The following is a 27,936-nucleotide window of genomic DNA, read 5'->3' as shown; positions in this document are numbered from 1 at the left end:
TGAAAAGGTTATCTGGAATACCCAATGAAAGTGCCTGTATAGCAAAAATAGCAGACATCCCCCCCCTTCCTCTGCATATGAAAAGACCCTTAACACAAACAGGAGCAAGCTGGCGGAGGTATACATCATTATACTTGGTTAGGAGTCTGAAATCAGAGCAATATTATTTAAAAATAAGCAAAACTATACATTAAAATAAAAAAAAAATGTATGGGCTATATAAATAGATCATCTTCAAAGCATTTATGCAAAGACAAATCTAGTGTATAATGTCCCTTTAAGGGCCTGTGGTAGTAAAAATACGTCTGTGTGTGTTATTGCAACTTTGTTGCAGGGTGAGGGGTGAGTTCTTACTCACCAGATAAGGCTAGGTTCAGTAGGATCCACCCTCTTCTGTGATTTGCAACAGTGAAAGTTTCTATTTTCCAGTGAAGTTCTTCTTTATTCTGACATCCATCATGGAGCATGCTAAGAGGACCTCAACGGTGCCTAAGCTCTACAGGGATCCTGCAGTGTCCTCTCCTCAAAGGGCATCCCCTAAAGGACAAGAGAGTGACACGCATGAGGATATTATACCTCCTACACCAGTGGCAGACAGGCCTGCATCATCCCTTCTCCCCTCCTCCTCCGCCAAGCCTGACCAGCCTCCCTCCCCGCTCTCCCTGTCCCTGGGGCTTCAGGGCCTTCCTCTGAGGCTGTGGTAGGGGGCGATGGTAATAGGATGGAGTATTCAGGACCTCCTAGCCTGGAACAGGCCTTATAGGCTGGGTTTGGGGCCTTAACCCCTTCCGGGCTTTCCCATGAGGCGGGGGCAGCAGTCATGGGCCTGTTTCTGGCCCTGTCAGCCGCTGTTATCCCTTGGGCTGTCGGGCCTTCTGTTTAGAGTGGGTCTATGCAGAGCAGGGGTCTGGCAGTGGTGGGGGAAGAGCCTGTGTCGCTACACGCTAGTCCAAGCTTTCCACCTTCATCACCTAGTCGCCGTTGCAGTGTCGTGATGTCAGCCACCTCCGCTTCGAGTCACACGCTCCAGAGATTCCAGAAGTGATGCGAACGGTCGGGAGCATTGGGACCGGCAGAGAAGGCGACAACGGAACGAAAGACGAGAAGCGGGTTCTATCAGCAGGTGAGTGGTCGGGTATCTGGGCGCGGCAGCTCCTCTGAGCAACGCTCTACACATGCAATAAAAGGGGCAAGAGTGGTCATGATCAAAAGAGGGCGTGAGGTGAATGTGTCACAGGAGGGTCACAGTGGGTCCCTAAATAGGCCAAATGTGTGAATGGTTGGCGGTTCTAGGATGGCTGCTTTATCATGTAAGGATGGATTGAGTGGGGACAGGGCCAGTATGTGTGTCCGGGGCCGTGGGGCAGCTATTAAGCCGCGGGGTGCCTATGGGACTATGAAGCATGTTATGGCTAGTAAGTCAGTGGCTCAGCGCAATCACCAGTCAGAAGGGCATGAATGTGTTAGCAAGTGGTGATGATAATGACTTGGCGTTGACAGATGTGATTGAGATGGATGTGGAACAAGGGCCTAGGATGTCTACCCCCTCCCGCAGTCTCGGGCGGGATTCTCTCTCAGCCGGCCTGGATACTCCCCTCTCCTTCATCTCTCCCACACAGGTGGCAACACAAGTCTCAAGCTCCGCATTTGGGTTTTATGTACCTTTTAAGCAGAGTTTTTCATTAGCCCACTTTCATATTGCCAGAGAACCCATGAAGGCCATTATCATACAGAAATCTGGCATTTTCTTGCTTAGGTTTCATATTTAAAATAAGAAAAGCACCAATAGATCTTTAAATCTTTGCCTTCACGTGCACCTCTTTGCCGTATGTGTTTCTGTAAGAGTTTTTCATTAGCCCACTTTCATATTGCCAATGAACCCTTAAAGGGCCACTAAACCCAAAATCTTTCTTTCATGATTCAGATAGAGAATATAAATTTAAACAACATTACAATTTACTTACATTATTTATTTTGCTTCATTTTTTAGATATCCTTAGTTGAAGAAAAATCAATGCACATGGTGAGCCAATCACACAAGGCTTCTATGTGTAGCAACCAATCAGCAGCTACTGAGCATATCTAGATATGCTTTTCAGCAAAGAATGTCAAGAGAATAAAACAAATTAGATAATGTAAGTAAATTAGAAAGATGTTTAAAATTGCATTCTCTTTCTAAATCATAAAAGAAAAAATGTGGGTGTCATGTCCCTTTAAAGATCATTAGCATGCAGAAATCTAGCATTTGTTTATTTGGGTTAAATGTGTCCTGTTTAATTTTTTTTTTGGTGTTTTAATTTACATTGTGTTGGTTGATGTACAGTATATATAAAACATCCAGTTTAATGTCCCTTTAATATTTTTAGTTGTAAATAATTTGCTGAATTGTGTTGAAAATGTGTATAACGTATTTGTGTAATTGCAATCAAGATTGTTTGTAACTAAAAATGTAATTTGTTAAACAGTAGTGTCATAATCTTTATTATTAAACCTATATTTATCATTCATTGCACCAGCAGTTTGCAATGCCGCCCCCTGCAGATTCACGGCCAGGGGGTGTCAATCAACCCTATCGTATTTGATCTGGTTGATTTCGGTCCGCCGCCTCAGAGTGAAAATACAGGGCTTCAAGCTCCATACAGAGCTTGATAAATATGCCCAAAGTGTCTATTATGTGCACCTGTAACTGCGACTCATCTTGGCTATGCAAGGGCGCACATGTGCACTTATATTTATCAATAAAAAGTTTGCAATTCTCTGCTTTTTTAAATTGGCGAGCTGCGGCATATAATGATAAATTCCACTTCCTTTCTCAAATAATGAAAAAGACAGTTACAGATAAGAAATGTACTGATTTGGATCTATCAGATGTTGACATGTGAGATGTTAAACTTTGAACTCCCTATTAATTGATGATAATCAGAGATCAGAGTGAATACCAATTTTAGATCCAAATCGCATTATATGCCTCCTTTATCTTTGGTCCGAGCGGTCCAATTTTTTGTACAAACAGTTGAGAGAGATTTGGAGAGAATGCCTTTCACAGGGATTGTGAATGATAACCTCTCACCTGCTGAAAGAAAATATCTTAATGAATTTAGGATTGCCCCTAATTTGGTCATAAAAATGGCGGACAAGGGTGGGAATTTTGTATTGTTAAATGAATCAATGTAGCTAAAGGAAGTCCAACGACAACTTAGTAACAAAGACCAGTATGAAAGTTTGAAGTATAATCCTATTGAGAAAATTCAGACAGAACTTTTCTTTATACTTAATCAGGCTAAACTGGACAGTCTAATTACTATTAAAGAACATGATTTTTTGTATCCCAAATTTCCAATCCTGTCAATCATTCTCCTTAAGTTACATAAGAATCCAAAGAATACTCCAGGTTGTCCAATAATTTCTAGCAGTGGCGTTACTAGGGGGTGCGGGGGGTGCGGCCCACACACGGATGGCACCACTCTGGGGGGTGACACCACACACACCATCATGTTTTTTTACAGTAAGTAATAATAATATTTATTATTTGTAATAATTGTTCCGGTAAAAAAACTATCTAGTCCCAGCCATTTCTAAACTATTACTAAGCTATTATAATATTATATTAAAAATATTTAATATTGGGATTCATTTGTGCACTCTGTGTGCTGCGCAGCACAGAACTGCTCCCCACTCACACATCATGGCAGATGATTGACTGCGCTGCTGGCTGGCTCACGTATGGACTGGTCTCTCTCTCAGACATGATGGCCCCCACGCCACCCCACTGTCTGGCACCCCCCACCATCAGACTGAGATCTAAAATGATATCCCAGCCAGCCATCGACACTCAGTGCATGCCTCCACCTCCCACACCTCCCCGACCAGTCTGTCCCTCCCCTCTGTAGACCGGTCACATTCCTCACAGGCAGACAGGCTGCTCTATTGCAGCCTGAGACAACAGCTGGCGCAGCCGCACAGCACACCCCACCACCATGTGAGGAACGTGACCGGAGATGATAGAACAGGCTAAGGGGGAGGAGCAGGAACACTGCAGCTGCGCAACTGTTCAGAGCGAGCGGGACAACAGGCTGGTCAGGTGACAGGTCGACGACTCGTGGATGATCAGAGAGAGAGAAAGACGTCATGGGGGACCGGAATCCGGATCAAATACAAGTAGTAAGAAATAATTATTTTACAGTTAAAATGAAAAACTACTGCCTCACTGACTGTCACAGTCTCTGTGCACTCACTCACTGACAGACAGTTACAACTCACAAGTTGTTTGAAATTGACGTGACAGTCCAGTTAGAATTTAGGAAAAGTGTAAGTATGTTTTTGAATATGGCAGCAGCTAGCATCAGGCATATTTTTCAAGGTAGGAGTCAGGACCATATCTCTGAAACTGAATTTGATCGTTTTTACATGGCTTAAGGCTTAGAGGCCTATTTATTAAAGGTCTGTCGGACCTGAACCGACAGTGCGGATCAGGTCCAACAGACCTCGCTGAACGCTCTCTGTATTCAGCACTGCACCAGCAGTTCTTGTGAGCTGCTGGTGCAACGCCGCCCCATGCAGATTTGCGGCCAATCAGCAACCAGCAGAGGGGTATCAATCAACCCGATTGTACTCGATCGGGTTGAATTGGGGCGATGTCTGTCCGTCTGCTCAGAGCAGGCGGACAGGGTTATAGAGCAGCGGTGTTTAGACCGCTGCTTCATAACTGCTGTTTCTGGTGAGCCTGCAGGCTCGCCAGAAACACGGGCTCTCAAGCTCCATTTGGAGCTTGATAAATGGGCCTCATAGGGTTTTGATTCAAAATTACTTTTGAGGACAGTGCGTGCTTAGCTACGCTTTTAAAAAAATATATCAATCGTTCAGCATAAAAAAAATATGTTTCTTTCATGTAATTAGCAAGAGTCCATGAGCTAGTGACGTATGAGATATACATTCCTACCAGGAGGGGCAAAGTTTCCCAAACCTCAAAATGCCTATAAATACACCCCTCACCACACCCACAAATCAGTTTTTACAAACTTTGCCTCCTATGGAGGTGGTGAAGTAAGTTTGTGCTAGATTCTACGTTGATATGCGCTCCGCAGCAGGTTGGAGCCCGGTTTTCCTCTCAGCATGCAGTGAATGTCAGAGGGATGTGAGGAGAGTATTGCCTATTTGAATTCAATGATCTCCTTCTACAGGGTCTATTTCATAGGTTCTCTTTTATCGGTCGTAGAGATTCATCTCTTACCTCCCTTTTCAGATCGTGTCCTGGGGTAAGTAAGTCTTATTTTCTGTGACACTCTAAGCTATGGTTGGGCACTTTAATTTAAAGTTCTAAATATATGTATTCAAACATTTATTTGCCTTGACTCAGGATGTTCAACGTTCCTTATTTCAGACAGTCAGTTTCATATTTGGGATAATGCATATGAATAAATCAATTTTTTTCTTACCTTAAAATTTGACTTTTTTTCCTGTGGGCTGTTAGGCTCGCGGGGGCTGAAAATGCTTCATTTTATTGCGTCATTCTTGGCGCTGACTTTTTTGGCGCAAAAATTTTTTTCTGTTTCCGGCGTCATACGTGTCGCCGGAAGTTGTGTCATTTTTGACTTTTTTTGCACAAAAGTGTCGGCGTTCCGGATGTGGCGTCATTTTTGGCGCTAAAAGCATTTAGGCGCCAAATAATGTGGGCGTCTTTTTTGGCGCTAAAAAATATGGGTGTCACTTTTGTCTCCACATTATTTAAGTCTCATTATTTATTGCTTCTGGTTGCTAGAAGCTTGTTCACTGGCATTTTTTCCCATTCCTGAAACTGTCATTTAAGGAATTTTGCTTTATATGTTGTTTTTTCTATTACATATTGCAAGATGTCCCAGATTGACACTGAGTCAGAAGATACTTCTGGAAAAACGTTGCCTGGTGCTGGATCTACCAAAGTTAAGTGTATCTGTTGTAAACTTGTGGTATCTGTTCCTCCAGCTGTTGTTTGTAATGAATGTCATGACAAACTTGTTAATGCAGATAATATTTCCTTTAGTAATGTTAAATTACCTGTTGTGGTTCCATCAACATCTAATACTCAGAGTGTTCCTGTTAACATAAGAGATTTTGTTTCTAAATCTATTAAGAAGGCTATGTCTGTTATTCCCCCTTCTAGTAAACGTAAAAGGTCTTTTAAAACTTCTCATTTTTCAGATGAATTTTTAAATGAACATCATCATTCTGATTCTGATAGTGGTTCCTCTGGTTCAGAGGATTCTGTCTCAGAGGTTGATGCTGATAAATCTTCATATTTATTCAAAATGGAATTTATTCGTTCTTTACTTAAAGAGGTCTTAATTGCATTAGAAATAGAGGATTCTGGTCCTCTTGATACTAAATCTAAACGTTTAAATAAGGTTTTTAAATCTCCTATAGTTATTCCAGAAGTTTTTCCTGTCCCTGATGCTATTTCTGAAATAATCTCTAGGGAATGGAATAATTTGGGTAATTCATTTACTCCTTCTAAACGTTTTAAGCAATTATATCCTGTGCCATCTGACAGATTAGAATTTTGGGACAAAATCCCTAAGGTTGATGGGGCTGTCTCTACTCTTGCTAAACGTACTACTATTCCTACGGCAGATAGTACTTCCTTTAAGGATCCTTTAGATAGGAAGATTGAATCCTTTCTAAGAAAAGCTTACTTATGTTCAGGTAATCTTCTTAGACCTGCTATATCTTTAGCGGATGTTGCTGCAGCTTCAACTTTTTGGTTAGAAGCTTTAGCGCAACAAGTAACAGATCATAACTCTCATAGCATTGTTAATCTTCTTCAACATGCTAATAACTTTATTTGTGATGCCATCTTTGATATCATTAGAGTTGATGTCAGGTATATGTCTCTAGCTATTTTAGCTAGAAGAGCTTTATGGCTTAAAACTTGGAATGCTGATATGTCTTCTAAGTCAACTTTGCTTTCCCTTTCTTTCCAGGGTAATAAATTATTTGGTTCTCAGTTGGATTCTATTATCTCAACTGTTACTGGAGGGAAAGGAACTTTTTTACCACAGGATAAAAAATCTAAAGGTAAATTTAGGTCTAATAATCGTTTTCGTTCCTTTCTTCACAATAAGGAACAAAAGCCTGATCCTTCGCCCTCAGGAGCGGTATCAGTTTGGAAACCATCTCCAGTCTGGAATAAATCCAAGCCTTTTAGAAAACCAAAGCCAGCTCCCAAGTCCACATGAAGGTGCGGCCCTCATTCCAGCCCAGCTGGGAGGGGGCAGATTACGATTTTTCAAACAAATTTGGATCAATTCAATTCACAATCTTTGGATTCAAAACATTGTTTCAGAAGGGTACAGAATTAGCTTCAAGATAAGGCCTCCTGCAAAGAGATTTTTTCTTTCCCGTGTCCCAGTAAATCCAGCGAAGGCTCAAGCATTTCTGAAATGTGTTTCAGATCTAGAGTTGGCTGGAGTAATTATGCCAGTTCCAGTTCTGGAACAGGGGCTGGGGTTTTATTCAAATCTCTTCATTGTACCAAAGAAGGAGAATTCCTTCAGACCAGTTCTGGATCTAAAAATATTGAATCGTTATGTAAGGATACCAACATTCAAAATGGTAACTATAAGGACTATTCTGCCTTTTGTTCAGCAAGGGCATTATATGTCCACAATAGATTTACAGGATGCATATCTGCATATTCCGATTCATCCAGATCATTATCAGTTTCTGAGATTCTCTTTCCTAGACAAGCATTACCAGTTTGTGGCATTGCCGTTTGGCCTAGCAACTGCTCCAAGGATTTTTACAAAGGTTCTCGGTGCCCTTCTGTCTGTAATCAGAGAACAGGGTATTGTGGTATTTCCTTATTTGGACGATATCTTGGTACTTGCTCAGTCTTCACATTTAGCAGAATCTCATACGAATCGACTTGTGTTGTTTCTTCAAGATCATGGTTGGAGGATCAATTTACCGAAAAGTTCATTGATTCCTCAAACAAGGGTTACCTTTTTAGGTTTCCAGATAGATTCAGTGTCCATGACTCTGTCTCTGACAGACAAGAGACGTCTAAAATTGATCTCAGCTTGTCGAAACCTTCAATCACAATAATTCCCTTCGGTAGCCTTATGCATGGAAATTCTAGGTCTTATGACTGCTGCATCGGATGCGATCCCCTTTGCTCGTTTTCACATGCGACCTCTTCAGCTCTGTATGCTGAACCAGTGGTGCAGGGATTACACAAAGATATCTCAACTAATATCTTTAAAACCGATTATACGACACTCTCTGACGTGGTGGACAGATCACCATCGTTTAGTTCAGGGGGCTTCTTTTGTTCTTCCGACCTGGACTGTAATTTCAACAGATGCAAGTCTGACAGGTTGGGGAGCTGTTTGGGGGTCTCTGACAGCACAAGGGGTTTGGGAATCTCAGGAGGTGAGATTACCAATCAATATTTTGGAACTCCGTGCAATTTTCAGAGCTCTTCAGTCATGGCCTCTTCTAAAGAGAGAATCGTTCATTTGTTTTCAGACAGACAATGTCACAACTGTGGCATACATCAATCATCAAGGAGGGACTCACAGTCCTCTGGCTATGAAAGAAGTATCTCGAATACTGGTATGGGCGGAATCCAGCTCCTGTCTAGTTTCTGCGGTTCATATCCCAGGTATAGACAATTGGGAAGCAGATTATCTCAGTCGCCAAACGTTACATCCGGGCGAATGGTCTCTTCACCCAGAGGTATTTCTTCAGATTGTTCAAATGTGGGGACTTCCAGAAATAGATCTGATGGCTTCTCATCTAAACAAGAAACTTCCCAGGTATCTGTCCAGATCCAGGGATCCTCAAGCGGAAGCAGTGGATGCATTGTCACTTCCTTGGAAGTATCATCCTGCCTATCTCTTTCCGCCTCTAGTTCTTCTTCCAAGAGTAATCTCCAAGATTCTGAAGGAATGCTCGTTTGTTCTGCTGGTGGCTCCAGCATGGCATCACAGGTTTTGGTATGCGGATCTTGTCCGGATGGCCTCTTGCCAACCGTGGACTCTTCCGTTAAGACCAGACCTTCCGTCGCAAGGTCCTTTTTTCCATCAGGATCTCAAATCCCTAAATTTAAAGGTATGGAGATTGAACGCTTGATTCTTAGTCAAAGAGGTTTCTCTGACTCTGTGATTAATACTATGTTACAGGCTCGTAAATCTGTATCTAGGAAGATATATTATAGAGTCTGGAAGACTTACATTTCTTGGTGTCTTTCTCATCACTTTTCCTAGCATTCTTTTAGAATTCCGAGAATTTTACAGTTTCTTCAGGATGGTTTGGATAAAGGTTTGTCTTCAAGTTCCTTGAAAGGACAAATCTCTGCTCTTTCTGTTCTTTTTCATAGAAAGATTGCTAATCTTCCTGATATTCATTGTTTTGTACAAGCTTTGGTTCGTATAAAACCTGTGATTAAGTCAATTTTTCCTCCTTGGAGTTTGAATTTGGTTCTGGGAGCTCTTCAAGCTCCTCCATTTGAACCTATGCATTCATTAGACATTAAATTACTTTCTTGGAAAGTTTTGTTTCTTTTGGCCATCTCTTCTGCTAGAAGAGTTTCTGAATTATCTGCTCTTTCTTGTGAGTCTCCTTTTCTGATTTTTCATCAGGATAAGGCGGTGTTGCGAACTTCTTTTAAATTTTTACCTAAGGTTGTGAATTCTAACAACATTAGTAGAGAAATTGTGGTTCCCTCATTATGTCCTAATCCTAAGAATTCTAAGGAGAGATCATTGCATTCTTTGGATGTAGTTAGAGCTTTGAAATATTATGTTGAAGCTACTAAGAATTTCCGAAAGACTTCTAGTCTATTTGTTATCTTTTCCGGTTCTAGGAAAGGTCAGAAGGCCTCTGCCATTTCTTTGGCATCTTGGTTGAAATCTTTAATTCATCATGCTTATGTCGAGCCGGGTAAAACTCCGCCTCAAAGGATTACAGCTCATTCTACTAGGTCAGTTTCTACTTCCTGGGCGTTTAGGAATGAAGCTTCGGTTGATCAGATTTGCAAAGCAGCTACTTGGTCTTCTTTGCATACTTTTACTAAATTCTACCATTTTGATGTGTTTTCTTCTTCTGAGTGTGTGCATATGTGTATATGTATGTGTTTGTGTGAGTGTGTGCATATGTGTGTGAGTATGTGCATATGTATGTGTGTGTGAGTGTGCATATTTATATGTGTTTGTGTATGTGCATATTTATATGTGTGTCTGTGTGAGTATGTGCATATGTGTGTGTTTGTGTAAGTGTGTGCATATGTGTCTGAGTGTGTGCATATGTGTGTGTTTGTGTGAGTGAAAATATATGTATGTGTATACATATTTATATATATTATATTCCACTGGATTGTCCCCACTTGTAGCGCAAAAAACCTCTCCAAAGAAAAATAAATAAAACTTCCTTTATTGTGATATCAAAAGTAAAAACATGACAGCCTACACACAACTGTAATAAAGCACAAAATGTAAAAACACAGTGTCAGTGATCTGAACCACATGCAGACATGTTTCGTGCAGTTGCGCACTTGATCACTGCAGTGATCAGCAACTGCACGAAACATGTCTGCATGTGGTTCAGATCACTGACACTGTGTTTTTACATTTTGTGCTTTATTACAGTCGTGTGTAGGCTGTCATGTTTTTACTTTTGATATCACAATAAAGGAAGTTTTATTTATTTTTCTTTGGAGAGGTTTTTTGCGCTACAAGTGGGGACAATCCAGTGGAATATACTTTATTTACTCAGACGCTGATTACAGACCGGCTCAGTCTCCACAGCTGCAGATCTCCATACACTCTGATCCAATTGCTCCCCAGCGTGTTACCGGACAGTGAGCGGTATACAGGTACCTTTTGAAATTATATTGCTGATAGTCTATGTGTGCGCTTTTACTTACCAAGTGTTCTATTGCATATTTATATATATGTTTGTGTGTGTATGTAAATATATATATATATTTTTATATATATACATATATATATATATATATATATATATATATATATATATATATAATTACCATAAGGGGGGTGACACAATCAGGCCCATTTATCAAGCTCCGTACGGAGCTTGAAGGGCCGTGTTTCTGGCGAGTCTTCAGACTCGCCAGAAACACAAGTTATGAAGCAGCGGTCTAAAGACCGCTGCTCCATAACCCTGTCCGCCTGCTCTGAGCAGGCGGACAGGAATCACCGGAAATCAACCCGATCGAATACGATCGGGTTGATTGACAGCTCCCTGCTGGCGGCCGATTGGCCGCGAGTCAGCAGGGGGCGGCGTTGCACCAGCAGCTCTTGTGAGCTGCTGGTGCAATGTTAAATGTGGAGAGCGTATTGCTCTCCGCATTTAGCGAGGTCTTGCGGACCTGATCCGCAGTGTCGGATCAGGTCCGCAAGCCCTTTGATAAATGGGCCCCAATAAGTTTCCGCACCGGGTGAAACCAAGTCTAGTGACGCGACAGATTTCTAGAATTGGTAGTAAGACTGAAAATATTGGTACCTATGTTGATTACTTTTTCAAACCATTTGAACAGACACTACCCACATATGTAAAAGATACTTCAGACTTGTTGAGGAAATTAGACCAACTTACAGTTAAGGATAATACTCTTTTGGTTTCCCTCCATCCCCCATAATGTTGGTATAACAGCTTCAGAACAATTTTTGGATAGTCGTGGAAGCAATTTTAAGAAACATACCAAATTTGTAATTAATCTGCTTAGATTTGTTCTGGAAAATAATGTGTTCCAATTTGATTCAAAAGTATATAGACAAACTAGGGGTACGGCCATGGGGGCGGTTTGCACCCCCACCTATGCATGTCTTCATCTGGGTAGATGGGAACTTCTAGAGGTTTTTGACAACTTGAATCATATTGTTTAGAGTGACATCTGTAGGGGTTTGGCTAGGATATGTGGATGACATTTTCATCCTATGGAATGACACTGTCGAAGCCCTTAAGCATTTTGTACATGTATTGAACAATAACGATTACAACATTGTCCTAACTTGTAATGTAGATGCTAATGAATTGGAATTTCTTAATGTAAAATTTAAAAAAGTTGATAATATTCTAACAACAGAAAATTTTAGAAAACCTACTGCCACTAATAGCCTATTGGAGGCAACAAGTAATCATCCTGTCCCATTAAAAAGAAGTATCCCATATGCCCAATTTTTGAGATTGAAAAAGAACTGTTCCACTAAGAACAGTTTTGATAAACAAGCAGTAGAAATGACTGATAGGTTTTTAAGATGATGGTACTCTAAAAAAACCCTCAAAGGATCTCTAGCAAGAACTTGAGAAATGACATGTGAGAATCTGCTATATAGTGAATGTAAAAAAGAACCTGACAGCAAAGTAAGGATCATAACGCAATACAATAGCCATTGGGCACATGCTCGTAATATTCTTCGCAATAATTGGCACTATCTGCTTGCTGACAAAAAAAATAGCTGATGTAGGAGATTATCCCCTTCCTACTGCACAACGTGCTCCAAATTTGAAAGATAAATTGGTCAGTAGTGTCTTTTCTAGGAGTGCTCTCTAAAAAGACCCTTCCAAAAGGATGTTTTCCCTGTGGGAATTGTGTCTATTGTAAACATGTAGTAAAGACAGATAACTTTTCAACAACAAATAAAAAATACTTCATTAACTAAATCAATTGGAGTAGTCTACCTGCTTTATTGTTCATGCCCTGTGTTCTATGTAGGAAAAAACAAAATGTTTTTCAATGATAGTGTCAGGGTATCTGAATGTTATTAAATAATGTATATATATATATATATATATATATATATATATATATATATATATATATATATATATATATATATATATATATATATATATATATATATATTATTTAATATATATGGCTGTCTACACCAAATGTCTATCTATCTATCTTTGTAAGACATTAGATGCCTGGCTGAATAAAACAACCCCCACATATTTTGGTTACATAGGATGCATACAGGTCTTTTGCCCCAATTCATCAAAAGAAATTGCTTTCAAAGTAATCTTAGAAAGGTCCCTTCAAAAGACACACTACCTGGATATGTGTAATAAAATGTCCTATCAGATTACAAGCCAGAAGGTCCCAATTATCCATTTCAAAGGAGGCCTGGATAAAGACATTTTTTTTTTATCTAAAAAAAAAAAAACAGTCGCTCCGTCTACAAGAATAAGAGAATATACAGGCTTGTTCAAAGTCTGACTCAAGTGACAAATTTTGTGGGAAAGTGACCATTCACACTTCGATGCAAATTAGTGCCTGCTGTGTCAAATAAACATGTACTGAACCAACTAAATACACATAGGACATCCGAATTCAAATTACCTACAGACATGAGAAAACTAAATCTCAGATAAAGAAATGATATATATAATTTTCATGTGAGTTTGAAATACTCAAATAACACATATATGTATATATGTATTGATCTGGGACATACTAAATTAAATAAATAATTGCTGTATTGAATAAAAACTACGTTGGTATATACAAATACTGACCTATTTATTTCAAGATGAACACATTTTCTTTGTTTTCCAGAAATCTAGTGAAGATTGCAGGAAGAACTGATGTGGAGATGAGATCTCTAAATAATTATCTGTATAATAAATATTTAAGTGTTAGACTAATTTCAAAATAATATCTGTCTCTTTATTTTTCAGACAAGATATCCTATGTATATTAGTCATAAACACAGATATATCTGGATATTTTTAACATAGAAATTAATATAATACTGATGTTTTGTGTCAAATTATACATTTTCTGTTATGCTAAATGAAATATAGATGCTGAAAAGAGAGTTTTATTAATGCAAAAAGTTATAGTATGATAAATAATCACTTTATAGGGCGTTTGAATAGACAAGTAATTTTGATATATTCTAAAAGAAGCCTGCGTATAATAATGTTTTTTAAAAAAAAGTGACCATGTGTTTCCCTTTCTATACAAATCTTAGCAGTTTGCTTTAAGTGTTTGCATCTGTAATTTTTATATATACATGTAAGCGCCATCTGAGAAAATGATGCACCATATGCACATTATTGTCTCTTTTTTTCTTTTGTGAATGTTTAAATTATCAAGTAGTTTTTGTAAAGACAACTTTGCTGAAAAAAATCCTTCATCATTCTAAGGGGCGTTTTAAACCGGCTTGAAATAAATAGAGCCATCCTATCCATTAATACGTTAGCCCTGAGGAAGTCCCGAAAGACATTGGGGATGAAACACGTGTAGGCTGCATCAGGAGTGATGTCACGTACATCATGTACGAGTATGGAGATCTTGTTTTGGCTTACTAAGCTCACAGATGTTCCAAACTTTATTTGCTGACAAACGCTTATGGTAACCATGGCACCTATGTATGAGATTTTTTTTTTTTTAGATACCATACCGTTGTGTGCACATTCGTTGGGGAAGGACCGCAAATGTGTCTGTTACTTACTGTCCTCTTGTGATTTTTTTATTGGCCTGCCTGCTTCTTACTGCCAGCACACTCTCAGCTCCACCTGAACTGGTTCATCAATTACGCTGAAGTGTTGGAATATATGTATGCTGCTTCTGCTATACTAACACCTGAAGCTTTGCATTTTCTATATAGATGTTAAGAACTTTGTGGCTTTATACGGCTTGGCCTAATGAAGAATGTTATGAGGAGAATTAATAATGCTTTGCAACACTCTAAGCTTTGAGACACCAAAAATACTTTGTGCACCATAGCTCTTGGAAAATACTAACCATCAAGCCATTGCCTGCTTATGTGCTCACTGCTTCAGTTGCATGTTGCCTCACATGCATGAATGAACTTATAGTACTTGTAAGCAACAATTAACTTATTGCTTACCAGCTTTCATTTGTTGGATCATTTATACTCTTATAGGGTTATTTTGTATATACAGCCAGATACTGTGCATATTGATGCGTTTTGCTGTGTTAACCCTATTATCTTGCTCTATAGTCTATTTGGAGTAATTGATACTGAAGTGAGCTTTTCTATAATTTTAGGGAGAGTGGGGGACTGCACAGATCCTAGTTAGTTCCATTACAGCATATACCCTCTAACATAGGTGGGGCTGCCCTCTGGTTAGGTGTTGCAGGCCCTTTACATCCCCTTCAATTATGATCTCCTAGTGACGTCACTTATAACAGTTTAATTGAGTTTGTGCTTTTTTATCATTTTGATTTGTATGCATTATTTGCATGCTTTTGTTTGTTTATTTATTGGTTTTGCTTTTGGTGTATGGTTTCTTTCTGTTGGGAAAATATCTCTCATTTTTGTAATAATTATCCTTTTTAATTGGGATTTTTACAAAACATTTTTTGCTATATTAAATCATTATTAAAAGAGTGTTTAATTCCCTCTCTTTTTATTGATAGTGCATTACACTGTAATATCTCCTTTTTTTATCAGTTGTCATTTATTATTATGGATCTGCACCATTTCCTTTAAAAAGGATGTAATTTAAAATATATATATATATATAGCTACACAAAAACATTTGTTTTGAATTCTTACTCCCCTCCTATTTTGCATATGATAAATCCCGCTTATCGTAATTAGACTTAGCCATATTTATTATGCTACGCCTCTACATAGAAATTTTGCGCGTATGTATATGTTTCAATATTGGTACGTCTATAATTTAATAATTGTTTACATCTGTAATATATTTACCATATATATATATATATATATATATATATATATATATATATATATATATATATATATATATATATATATATCTTTCTGTTTCTATCTAAATTTCTATATAGATATATCGATCTCTCTCTCTTTCTCTCTCTCTCTCTCTCTCTCTCTCTCTCTCACTATATATATATATATATATATATATTATATATATATATATATATATATATATATATATATATATATATATATATATATATATAGGGTTGCACCGATACCACTTTTTTAAGACCGAGTACAAGTACCGATACTTTTTTTCAAATACTCACCGATACCAATTACCGATACTTTTTTTTTAATGTCATGACAGTTTACCAAGCACAATACAGACTATTGATTAAGATCGCTTCTTTATAATTATGAACTGTAACTCAAAAGACATTTTGAAATAATAAAACAGTTTTATGTGCTTGTTGTCACAAAGTTCACAGAACATGTTTATAAATAAAATTATTACAATAACATATATTAATAACAACAACAATAAATAACAGCTGGGACTGGGAAGCTACAATTTAAAGGGGTGATTACTGGATGCAATTGGGTTGTAGGGTGCCTATATAACTCATCAATCTGACATTTGTACTTAATAAAAAGTTATATAATTTAATTCTGAAAATAATATTGGGGAAGGAGTATCCCAGTAATCCCCTTTGAGAAAAATGGGGCATTTGCATTCTACTGACTCAACAGAAAATAGGGCTGGTCTTCATATTTTTCCAGGGCTGCTTTTTATTCCCAGTCCAGCCCTGGCTAAGGATGTTCCTTAGAGTACAGTATGTTTTTGAGCACAACTGTTTAGGATGAGAACTAGCAGTATAACAGGCAATCTATCAATCAATTAGAATAATTTTTCAAAAGTTAGTGGCAAGTTCTTATTAAGGAACAGAAGCATCTCTGCATGTTCAGCTATAAGTCTGTTTCTGCTATCAGTAAGGACGTTTGACGCTAAGCTGAACAGTCTTTCACTTGTCACACTACTGCATGGGTCAGAAAGATATTTTTGGGCCATTAAATCTCAGTTTATTAACTGCCTAGTACTTCAGGGGTTTGTCTGAATGAGGTACAGTGATCTCTCCCAGGTAGGCTTCCAGCTTTAAAGTAGCAGCTTTTGGAGCACTGCTCTGACGCCAATGTATTGGCAGAACAGAAGTGAACAATTTTTAGTTAAGTCTCCACTCCAGCTTAAAATGAAATGGGAACATGCAGTTTGAAAAATGCCACAAGATGGTGTATGGCTAGGAATTGGAGGTATCAGTTTAAGTATCGGTGCATTTGCATGAGTATAAGTACTCATACAAATACTTGGTATCGGCACCGATACTGATACTAGTATCGGTATCGGTGCAACCCTATATATATATATATATATATGGCAAAGGTGGAGGTGGAGATAGCACTACAAAAAAGGACCCAAAGATGAAAGGGTAGTATCCCCACTATAATAAGTTAATTGGTATAGATGGTGTGCAAATATGATTGTATATGCACATGCAAAGTATATATATGTGTATATATGTATCAATAGCTAAGTTATATTAGGCAAACATATAGATACAATAGCAATGACAATAGTAATAATATTAGTGGAATTAAAAAAGTCCAATGAATCCTATATAATAGATGCAATCACACCACGGTTACCCGATAGGTATAACACTTACTAGAACAAACCTCAATCGTATGAGGTAAGTTGCCGCCTCTACAAGTGAAGGACCTTCGGTAGTATCAGATGGTGTTGAATGGAGACAAGATAGGTTCTTTCTTCTCCCCTTGGAGTATGGTGTATGGAACCAGGAATTAAAAATATGAACAGAAAAACAAAACAGACATGAAATATTATGATTCCAAGATTTGACGCACAAAGCGTACTTTATTGCGCAGTTCTGTGAGTTTAATTTCTGTTTCTTCTAGGCATTTTATTAATTGTCTTTTATTATTCATCACTTCTTCATCCGGCGGTACTGAAAGAAATATGAGAAATTATTTAGGGCCTGTCTCTCATTTTATATATTATTATCAGGTATTTGTAGAGCGCTAACAGGTTCCGCAGTGCTATGAACAAAGGTGGTATATAAAAACAATAACAGGGATCAAATGGGTAGAGGGTCCTGCGGAGAGTTGCACTGTTGTAGTCGACTCTTTTGAAGGTGAACTACAAACAGCTGGGCTCATAGGCTTACATGCTATGGGGTTTAAGGGGATAGCAGTGGAGATAGGAACGTTAGTGTAGGTTGTATGCGTCACTGAATAGTAGAGTCTTCAGGGAGCACTTGAAGCTTTTAAAACTAGGGGAGAGTCTTGTGGAGCGAGTAGGGTTGCCACCCAGCCGGTATTTTACTGACACGACCGGTATTTTTAAGGTTCATGTCAATGTAGAAAATAAAGAATAAATATTGAGAAAGAAAGCCCCTGTCAAAGTGAAACTTCTTCTGAGTGTGATGAATACAAGTTATAAACAAATGAGCATTTGAAATCAGTCCTATCAGCTTTAGTTTTTGAGTTTGAGCCATATGTGTGCAGCCACCACTCAGCATCTAGCTCCTAGTAATCCATTGCTACTGCTGAGCCTAGAATTATTATTATTATTATTATTTTGTAAAAAAAATATATATATATTTTAATTTGTTTTTTATTTTTTTTTTAAATGATATATATTTATACATATATATATATATATATACAGAGAAATTTCCAGTGGTCCACTAGTCCTGTATGACTTTACAAATTGCAGCGAATGACTTAACATGCTCAGGAGGAGATACTGGACTCCACCCCCTTCACTGTCACCTTTCTCCTCCACTTCCATCTTCCTCTTCCCTTTTGTCGACCCTCTGTTTTGCCTCCAGACCAGAAGAATGACTTCTCATTACCTACAACATCTGTCTGTTCTGATGTTATAGGTTTATAGAACAGACATATATACCAAGCCTCACGTAACAGCCCAGCATGGATTGGTCAATTTTGTTTAGGGTATCTAAACATTCAAAACAAATCAATAAAGAACTGAAAAAAGAGTACAAATGCAGCACTCACAACATTTGATAGGTAAATAATTGATATTGGAGCAGAGGATGAAAAATGAAAATAAAACTTAACTTTTACTTGATAAATTAAAAATGAAGGGTATGGGGGTAACTAGTTTAAAATTTGCATATGCTTACTTTAACGGGATAAAGTACAAGAATGACTTGGAACAAAGATGAAAACCTTGTGGCCTGAATACTACTTATATAATAGGTGACCTTGAGAGGTTCTATCTGTAACAAAATCACAGTGTGAATATACTGTCGGAGTTCACAGGAAGTGATTATCTGGCTAGAATAGAATTCACAGCTCTTAGTAGGAAAACAGACATGTTGTATCTGCTGACAAGTATAGGAAACAATAATAATGCCTCTAAATGTGAGTTAATTATCTTCTATAAATATTGGTAACACGGTAACCAAAGACCAATACCTTATGATACCAAGGACCTATGTCAGAGGTCAGTATCTAATACCTATACTTTATAATTACCGATTGTAGTACTAAGTCCAAAGTTTATACCAGAGGGTATTGAGGTTTGCTATCAACTGTATAATAAGTGATGCCTCTAAATATGAGTGGTTATATTTTAACTCTGGAAATACCAGAGACCTATACCTGTTAACTACCTGTGATAAGGCAATAATATGGAAATGAAATAATAATGCCTCTAAATATGAGTTATTTATGTTCTGTAAATATTGGTAACACTATAACCAAAGACCGATGCCTTATGATACCGAGGACCTATGTCAGAGGTCAGTATCTAATCCCTATACTTTATAATTACCAATGATGGTACTAAGTCCAAAGTTTATACCAGAGGGCATAGAGGTTTGCTATCAACTGTGTAATAAGTGATGCCTCTAAATATGAATAGTTATATTTTAACTCTGGAAATACCAGAGACCTATACCTGTTAACTACCTGTCATAAGGCAATAATATATAGAATCAAATACTCTGGAAATGCTAGAGACCTATACCAAAGGAGACCTATACCAAAGGAACAATAATGGTGTCTCTGAAGTGGAGTTAAGTGTTATTCTCTGTGAATTTCATTGACACAGTAACAAGAGACCTATACCTTTTAGTACCAGAGACCTGTGTCAAAGGCCCATATCTAATGCCTATACCTTTGGTTACCAATGATAATTACTAACTTAGAAGCACTTTTTATTAGATACCGGACAGCCCACTCAATTTATAACTCTTTATATCTATGCTCTATCATGGTAAACTAACAGGTATAGGTCTCTGGTATTTCCAGAGAGTAATTTACTGACTTAGAAGCATTTTTTATCAGATGCTGGACTGTCCAGCATCACCTGTAACTAAAAGTTATAGGTCTCTGGTATCTCCAGAGAATTCTGATTCTATTACTGCCCTATTACTTGTAATTAACAGGTTTAGGTTTCTGATATTTCCAGAGAGAACACAACTGCTCACATTTAGATGCATTTCTTATTATAAACCCAATAATGCCTTCTGGTATAAGCTTTGACTTTTTATAACTAGGATTTACTCTCTGGGAATACCAGAGACCTATACCTGTTAGTTTACCATGATAGAGCATAGATATGAGCTCATGTTAAGAAGCCATAAAGCTAAATTAGCGTGCCAGTATGTAGTGAGGAGTGCCTTCAGAACAGAATATAATAATATACCTTGTAATACCGATAGTATAAAAGTAAGCATAGCTATCTAAAAAGAGGGAGAGGGAAAGGGGACGCCACTGACACATTTCGCCGTGGTGGCTGTATCAAAGGGCAATCACACTTCTCGTGGGATTTAAATACCCTTGGCTGTGTCAGGATTGGCCTATCATATTATTGGCGAGAGGATTGGATGATATACATGTCAATCATAATATTGGCAAGAGGATTGGATGATGTACATGTCAATCAGTGTAGTGCATTGTAATTGGATAGAATATCGTTACCTTCTCATATTGTGTTTTGGATTGAAACGATTTATCAAAAACAATAATAAACTGCTATTTACCTGATTTGTGTGTGAATTATGTATCTTATTAGTGGTATTTCAGAACAAACGCCAGGTATCTATCTCAAAATTATTAGTTGGTTTATCATTCATTCTCATTGGTTAAGGCAACTATCAATCATGGCGATCATTGGATGATAAGATTGTCAGTCGGCACGAAGCATTATGATTGGATAAAATAATGTTGCCATCCCATATTACATATTAGATTACATATTAGATTGGAAAATTGGATCTAACAAGAATGAACAGAGATTCGCCTTGCATCTGTGAGAATAGTACGTTAGTTTGACTATGTTATTGGAAAACGCTAAGTATGTATCTCATAGTTATCAGTTAGAATGTTATTCCTTTCGATTGGTCACGGCACCTGTCAATCATCGTAACCTGCTACAGGATTGGTCACAGGACTCAGACCTGTCCAATGAGAAGTTCCAAAAACAACTTATAAAAATAAACGTTTCCTGGAATTCTAATAATTTTCTTAATAATTTCCTAATATATCAATTTTTATATATATACATGAGTGATCTTACTATATGGATTTAAGTGTATTAAGGTCTCATTTGGGATCCATAACATGAACAATTACATGGCGCTTTTCCTGTTGGTTGAAAACACTTCATTGTCATCTTGACTATGATTGGATGGCGATTATGTCAATTAAAACAGTTAAGTTCTGATAGATATAGATGCTGTACCAGTCTCAGTTTATCTAACTGATTGATATTATCATTGCTTTTACATATAATATTTATGTATTGATATAGAGAGATAGTTATATCTATATCCAAATAATAAAAGAAAAAGAAAAGCCAAAAATATTAATAAAGCAGACTGTCAGTACTAAATAGAACAGAGACACTGGATATTTGGAAAAGATCTATGTATTGCATTGATATGGTAATTCCGATATTGGCCTTATGTGGATAGGAATACTCATTACGGTTGTGCCTAGCGTTAAAACTGACCATGAAGGGGGCGGAGCTTGGCCGCAGCTAAGATGGCTGTGTAATCCCACAGCTCCGGAGTACCAGCACCCTATTGAGGCCACATTGGAGGCAGATACAACCAAAAACAGTGTTATGAACATAAAGGGTGACCGCAGAGGAGAAGAGTGAGGTGGAAGCTTCACATATATATATCTTTAAGACGCCACAGAGAAAAACGGGAGCACCGGCTGCACTGTAATGGCGACGGAGGAGACGGCTGTCCCAAACAAGGAGCACGACAGAGATGTACACAAGGGACCTAACTTTCGGCAGAATATAAGGATATACCGACTCATCAAAAGTTAGTATCCCATATACGAAGGCATATGTTATAAATTTCTAGAAAGATCACTTAGAATGAATACAAAATGGCAAGCGCACTAACGAAAAATTGAATACGCAACAGCAAGCAGCAAGCAGCAGCACGTGTAAACGTACATGACTCCTCAGGGAGACACACTGAAGAATACGCCAGGCTAATCTCTTAAAAGTAAGAAAGAGGAAGAGGGCAGAAGGTATTTTCTTCTCTTTATTTTATATTGCATATAAAACTATGGCATCAAGGAAAAACATACAAAAACCAAAGTTAGCAAAAATGCAGGCAAGGGAGACCCCTGTTAGCTCCTTCTTCACACCCACAGACAAGCAGAGATCACCGATACTACATGATTCAAGGGGGCAAGAATCCCCAGCACAATCAGTGGGAGAAGACACTTCACAAGAGACGGAACTTACTACTCAGGTGCCATTAGCATTATTGTCCTCTTTACCTTCAAAGCAAGATATTGCTGACATAGTGAGGGCCTGCATGAGGGAAGAAATGGCTGAGATAAAACAAGATATACATGCATTAGGCTTCAGGGTAGAGGCCTTAGAAGACCAATCAGGCTCAGTTACTGAGGAGATTACAGATATGCAAGATCAATTGAATGCACAAATGTCAACTATAGAGGAATTGAACGACAAATTAGAGGACCTCGAAAATAGAGGCCGAAGGAAAAATATCCGTATCCGGGGTATCCCTGAGTCTGTGCTCCCCAAGGACTTTTACACATATTTTGCTGCACTATTTACTCATTTGAAAGGGGCGCCGCCAGCTGTAGACATCCAGTGGGTCAGAGCCCACCGAGCACTAAGGCCCAAACCCCCAGACACGGCACCACCTAGGGATGTCATCATGAAATTCAAAAACTTTCTAGAAAAAGAGGAAATTCTTATGCTATCTAGGAAAAATCAGCCGGTAAGGTTCAGAGGGACAGTATTGCAATTTTATGCGGACCTTGCAACAAGGACTTTACAGAGGAGAAAAGAACTGTCGCCTTTGACTAAGATGCTCCGCGATAAAAAAATATTATACAGGTGGGGGTTCCCATTCCAGCTCTATGTCCTACAAGATCACAAACGTCTAACCTGCAGAAGACCTGCAGATGTACCTGGTTTTTGCAGTGCTTTAAACTTAGACCCTCCGGAACTTACAACATCGGACAATCAACAACCATCCACGACACGAGGGGACAAAAGATCACAATCGGAACCATGGAAACAAGTCCCCAAAGGACACTCCAAAAAATGACTGTCTATGTACTCACAATACAGAAACACAAATATGTATGAATGGCGGATACAGCCAGTAAATGGTGAAGTGAAGAGACTGCTCTCACAGGATGTGGTAAAGTAACAGACATAGGCAATTTAATGACTTTTTAATGTTTTATATGCACTGGGACTCTGAAAGGCCATGTATATGTTTAATGTATGTTGCGTCATAGATTTACTTGTGAGATAGATGTTTATTCACTGTTTTATAAATGTTTAATTAGTTAAAAACAGAGGCAAATTTAAGGTTAAATTTGAATGTTATACACCTGAACAACAGGGGTCTGGTTCCCCTGCTAAAGTGGACCCGTGAATGGAAACGGTTCCTAGGTCTTCCCCCAAACAGAGGGAAGACTTATTTTTGTTGTTTTTTCTATGTGTGTTTTTACGTTTGTTTGGATATGTTATTTTCCTAACATGTTTAGCGAGTCAGGGGTTAAGTCGTATAGTCAGAGAGTAAATGTGGTATATAATACATTGCAGAAAACAAATGATGCGGATGCTACATGTTTTGTTTTACATAAATGGATAAGACGGGAAAGATACTTAAATTTATCACACAGAATGTTAAGGGGTTAAATTCACCTGCGAAGAGATCCATGGCAATGTCAGATTTACATAAAAAGAAGGGTGATGTTCTCTTTCTCCAGGAGACGCACTTTAAGAAGTTACACGAACCCAAATATATGGGACCTCATTACACACAACACTTCCATAGCTCATACACTTCTAAGAAATGTGGTGTGAGTATTCTTTTGAGTAAGACAATTCCTTTTCAACACATTCAGACACACACAGACTTAGATGGAAGGTTTTTGGGGGTTTTCGGGCTGCTCTATGGTAAGCCTACTACACTAATAAACATATATGCACCGAATACCCAACAACTCCCTTTCTATAAGAAAACATTGAAAAAAATTATAGACATTTCTAAAGGCTTGATATTCATAGGGGGGGATTTTAATATACCACTACATCCCGAGGTAGATAGTTCAAACCCAAATCCCCACACATCTAAAAGGACGCTCAGACACTTCTGGAAACTACTGAAAAATTCAAATCTATATGATATATGGAGGTTTATTCACCCCAACACTGTAGAATATACTTTTTTCTCTTCCCCAAATCATACATATAGTAGACTAGATTACTTGTTCACAAATCAATCAGGTTTATCATACATTCGAGATGCAACAATCTCACATACAGTATGGTCGGACCACTCTGCAGTATCCATTACAATAGAATGGCCAGATACACCGACAACTCCATACATATGGAGATTAGACGATTCTCTGTTACTGGAGGACGTAAGATTTACAAAATTACAGACCTCACTGCAGGAATACTTCAGTTTCAACTCAACCCCGGATAGTGATCCTATAACAGTATGGGAAGCACATAAGTGTTTTATGAGGGGAGAATTTATAAAAATGAGAGCACATTATAGAAAGTTAGCAAGACTGCAGTACGAAACTCTCACTGCCAAATTAGCAACCCTAGAATACAAGCACAAAATGACCCCGAATGATCAACAAATCTATAAAGACTTACAGGAGACTAGGACAGCTGTATATGAATTACTGTTAAAAGAATACAAGGCTAAAACGGCCAGCTTCAAGCAAAAAATGTACTATGAAGGAAATAGAGCGGGAAAAATGCTGGCTAGAAGCTTAAAAATTAAGAAATATAAAACCTTTGTACACGAACTAAAAACACCTAAAAAGACTAAATTACACTCAACCAAAGATATACTTTCCCAGTTTGAGACGTACTATGCTCAACTATATAACATAACAGTCCCCGGGCAGGCCGCAGATTCAGATGATGTAATACAGGAATATTTGAGTAGGGTACCACTCCCCAAATTAAACCAAGAACAATCAAAAGAACTAGACACACCCATCATGCACAAGGAAATTCAGTTAGCAATACAAGACCTTAATGTAGGCAAAAGCCCGGGCCCAGATGGGTACACCGTACAATATTATAAGAAATTTGCCGCGCTTATAATTCCACATCTCTTGCAAATATTTAACAAAATTGATGCACACTACCCACTCCACCCAAGTATGCTAGAAGCACATATCACGGTCCTTCCAAAGCCTGGTAAGGCTCCTGATGTACCTCAGAATTTCAGACCAATATCATTATTAAATGTGGATGTAAAAATCTTTGCAAAAATATTGGCTACTAGGATCAATCGGTTCTTACCACAATTAATACATGTGAATCAGGTAGGCTTCACGCCATTTAGAGAAGCAAGAGACAACACTATAAAGCTGTTAAACCTGCTAGAATACACACAAACACACAAAATACCATCCATTATGCTTGCAATGGATGCCGAAAAGGCCTTTGATAGGCTACACTGGGCCTTCCTACAGAACACACTGAAACGTTTTGGGCTGGGTGACAGTATCATAAGCAAAATATTCGCATTATATAATAAGCCAACTGCCAGGATTAAACTAAACGACTCACTCTCAAATAAATTCCCGATATTAAATGGAACCAGGCAGGGCTGCCCCCTGTCGCCACTACTGTTTGTACTTACAATAGAAGTCTTGGCTGCGGCTATTAGAAATAATTCATCTATACATGGTGTAATGGTAAAAGATACCCAATATAAACAAGCCTTATATGCTGATGACGTGCTTTTGACCCTTACATCACCACTACAATCCCTAGAAGCATTAGCCACAGAAATTGACATTTATAGCAGATACTCTAATTTCAAAATTAACCCAACTAAGTCAGAAGTGATGGGGACCCATATCTCTATATCAGAACTTCGAGAAATAGCTGACAAATATAAATATAAAATACAAACTTCCTCTATAAAATACCTAGGAGTCCAGATCTCGCATGATCCACAAACCCTTTTCCAACTAAATTATCAAACCCTTTTGAAAGAGATACAGTCTGAATTACATAGCTGGGAACATAAAAACATAGCGTGGCTGGGTAGAGTGGACGCTTTTAAAATGTCTATTCTGCCAAAAATCCTATACATATTCCAGACACTGCCCATATCAGTTCCACAATCTTACATCACCAGTATGCAGAATATAGTTTACACATATATCTGGCAAAAGAAAAGACCTAGAATATCCAAAAAGATTATGTATAGACCACGAAAAAATGGAGGCCTTAGTGTGCCCTGCTTATTATATTATAGACAAGCGATTCTCCTCAACAGAGTTATAGATTGGTGTAAACACGGACAGCACAAAGAGTGGGTTGCCTTAGAAAAACAACTAACGGGACATCCTAACCTAGGAGGTTTGTGCTGGACAAACAAGATACATAGAAGTTTAGATAAAGATATGCCCCAATTAGTTCAAGTGACCCTTGAAACCTGGGACAAACTCTCAAACAAAACGAAAGGTATCTCCTCAAATCCCTCCCCCTTAACTCCAATCCTTTACAATCCGGAGATTCCAATACAGGGGCTACCGACACCAAAAGATACTGACCACATTTCGTCTCTCATACCCTTTTATAAGATCCTGACTGAAGGTAAACTTAAAAACAAGGACGAACTAATTGAGATTGCTCCACAAATCGTTAAAGACTGGCTCACTCTCCAGACACTATCACATTTCTTACATAGTGCACAATATAAGACTAATTTAAGTAGACCACCTACACTATTTGAAAACCTATGTTTTTCCCAGACCCCTGTAAAAGGTGGCATGTCGACAATATATAAATTACTAATAGAAAATCATTCTAGATCACTACCAGCCTATTGTAAAATATGGGAAAAGGAATTAAATAAAGAGATTCCTCTTAAAGAGTGGAAGATAATTTTCACTAATATGGGTAAATCACCATCATCCATCAGTGCCACGGAGACTAACTTAAAACTCCTGTATCGATGGTACCTTACGCCGCATAGACTCTCAAAGATATACCCTAATACAGACAATAAATGCTGGAGAAACTGTGGGGAGGTTGGAACACTGACACACATATGGTGGGAGTGTCATTTGATTAAGCAATACTGGGAGGATATTAGGGTGGAAATAGAGAGAGTTATTTCGGTCAAGCTTACACTAGACCCTATGATTTTACTTTTCAACTACACCCCCAAACTAAAATGTAAGTTGAGATTACGATTATTGTATGTCATGGTAAATGGAGCCAAACAATTGATCCCACGTCTGTGGAAGACACCTAATATCCCCAATATAACACAATGGAGAGATTATATCACACAGTTATTGACCCTAGAGAAATATCATTTCATGCAGACCCAACAAATGGAATTCTATTCTAACATGAGGTTTCTTTGGGAGGATTATATAGCATCAATTTAATGACAGGATTGGGTTAGATTGGGCTTGAGTAATTAACTCTGACTATACTGGGATACAGTAGAACTGTTAGTTTTTTATTAAATTACATGTATGCGTTGCAGATTTGCATTTTTGTATTGATGTAAGTTAATTGTTTCAAATGTATGACTTGACTCTGTACTGTCATTTTTCAACAAATAAAGGAAAATTTAAAAAAAAAAAAAAAAAAAAAAAAAAAACTGACCATGAAAATTGCGAATATATAATGTACTTTAAATAATAATGT

This window comes from Bombina bombina, chromosome 3 (genome assembly GCF_027579735.1).
Source record: "Bombina bombina isolate aBomBom1 chromosome 3, aBomBom1.pri, whole genome shotgun sequence".
NCBI lineage: Eukaryota > Metazoa > Chordata > Amphibia > Anura > Bombinatoridae > Bombina > Bombina bombina.
This window is presented reverse-complemented; position numbering follows the sequence as displayed.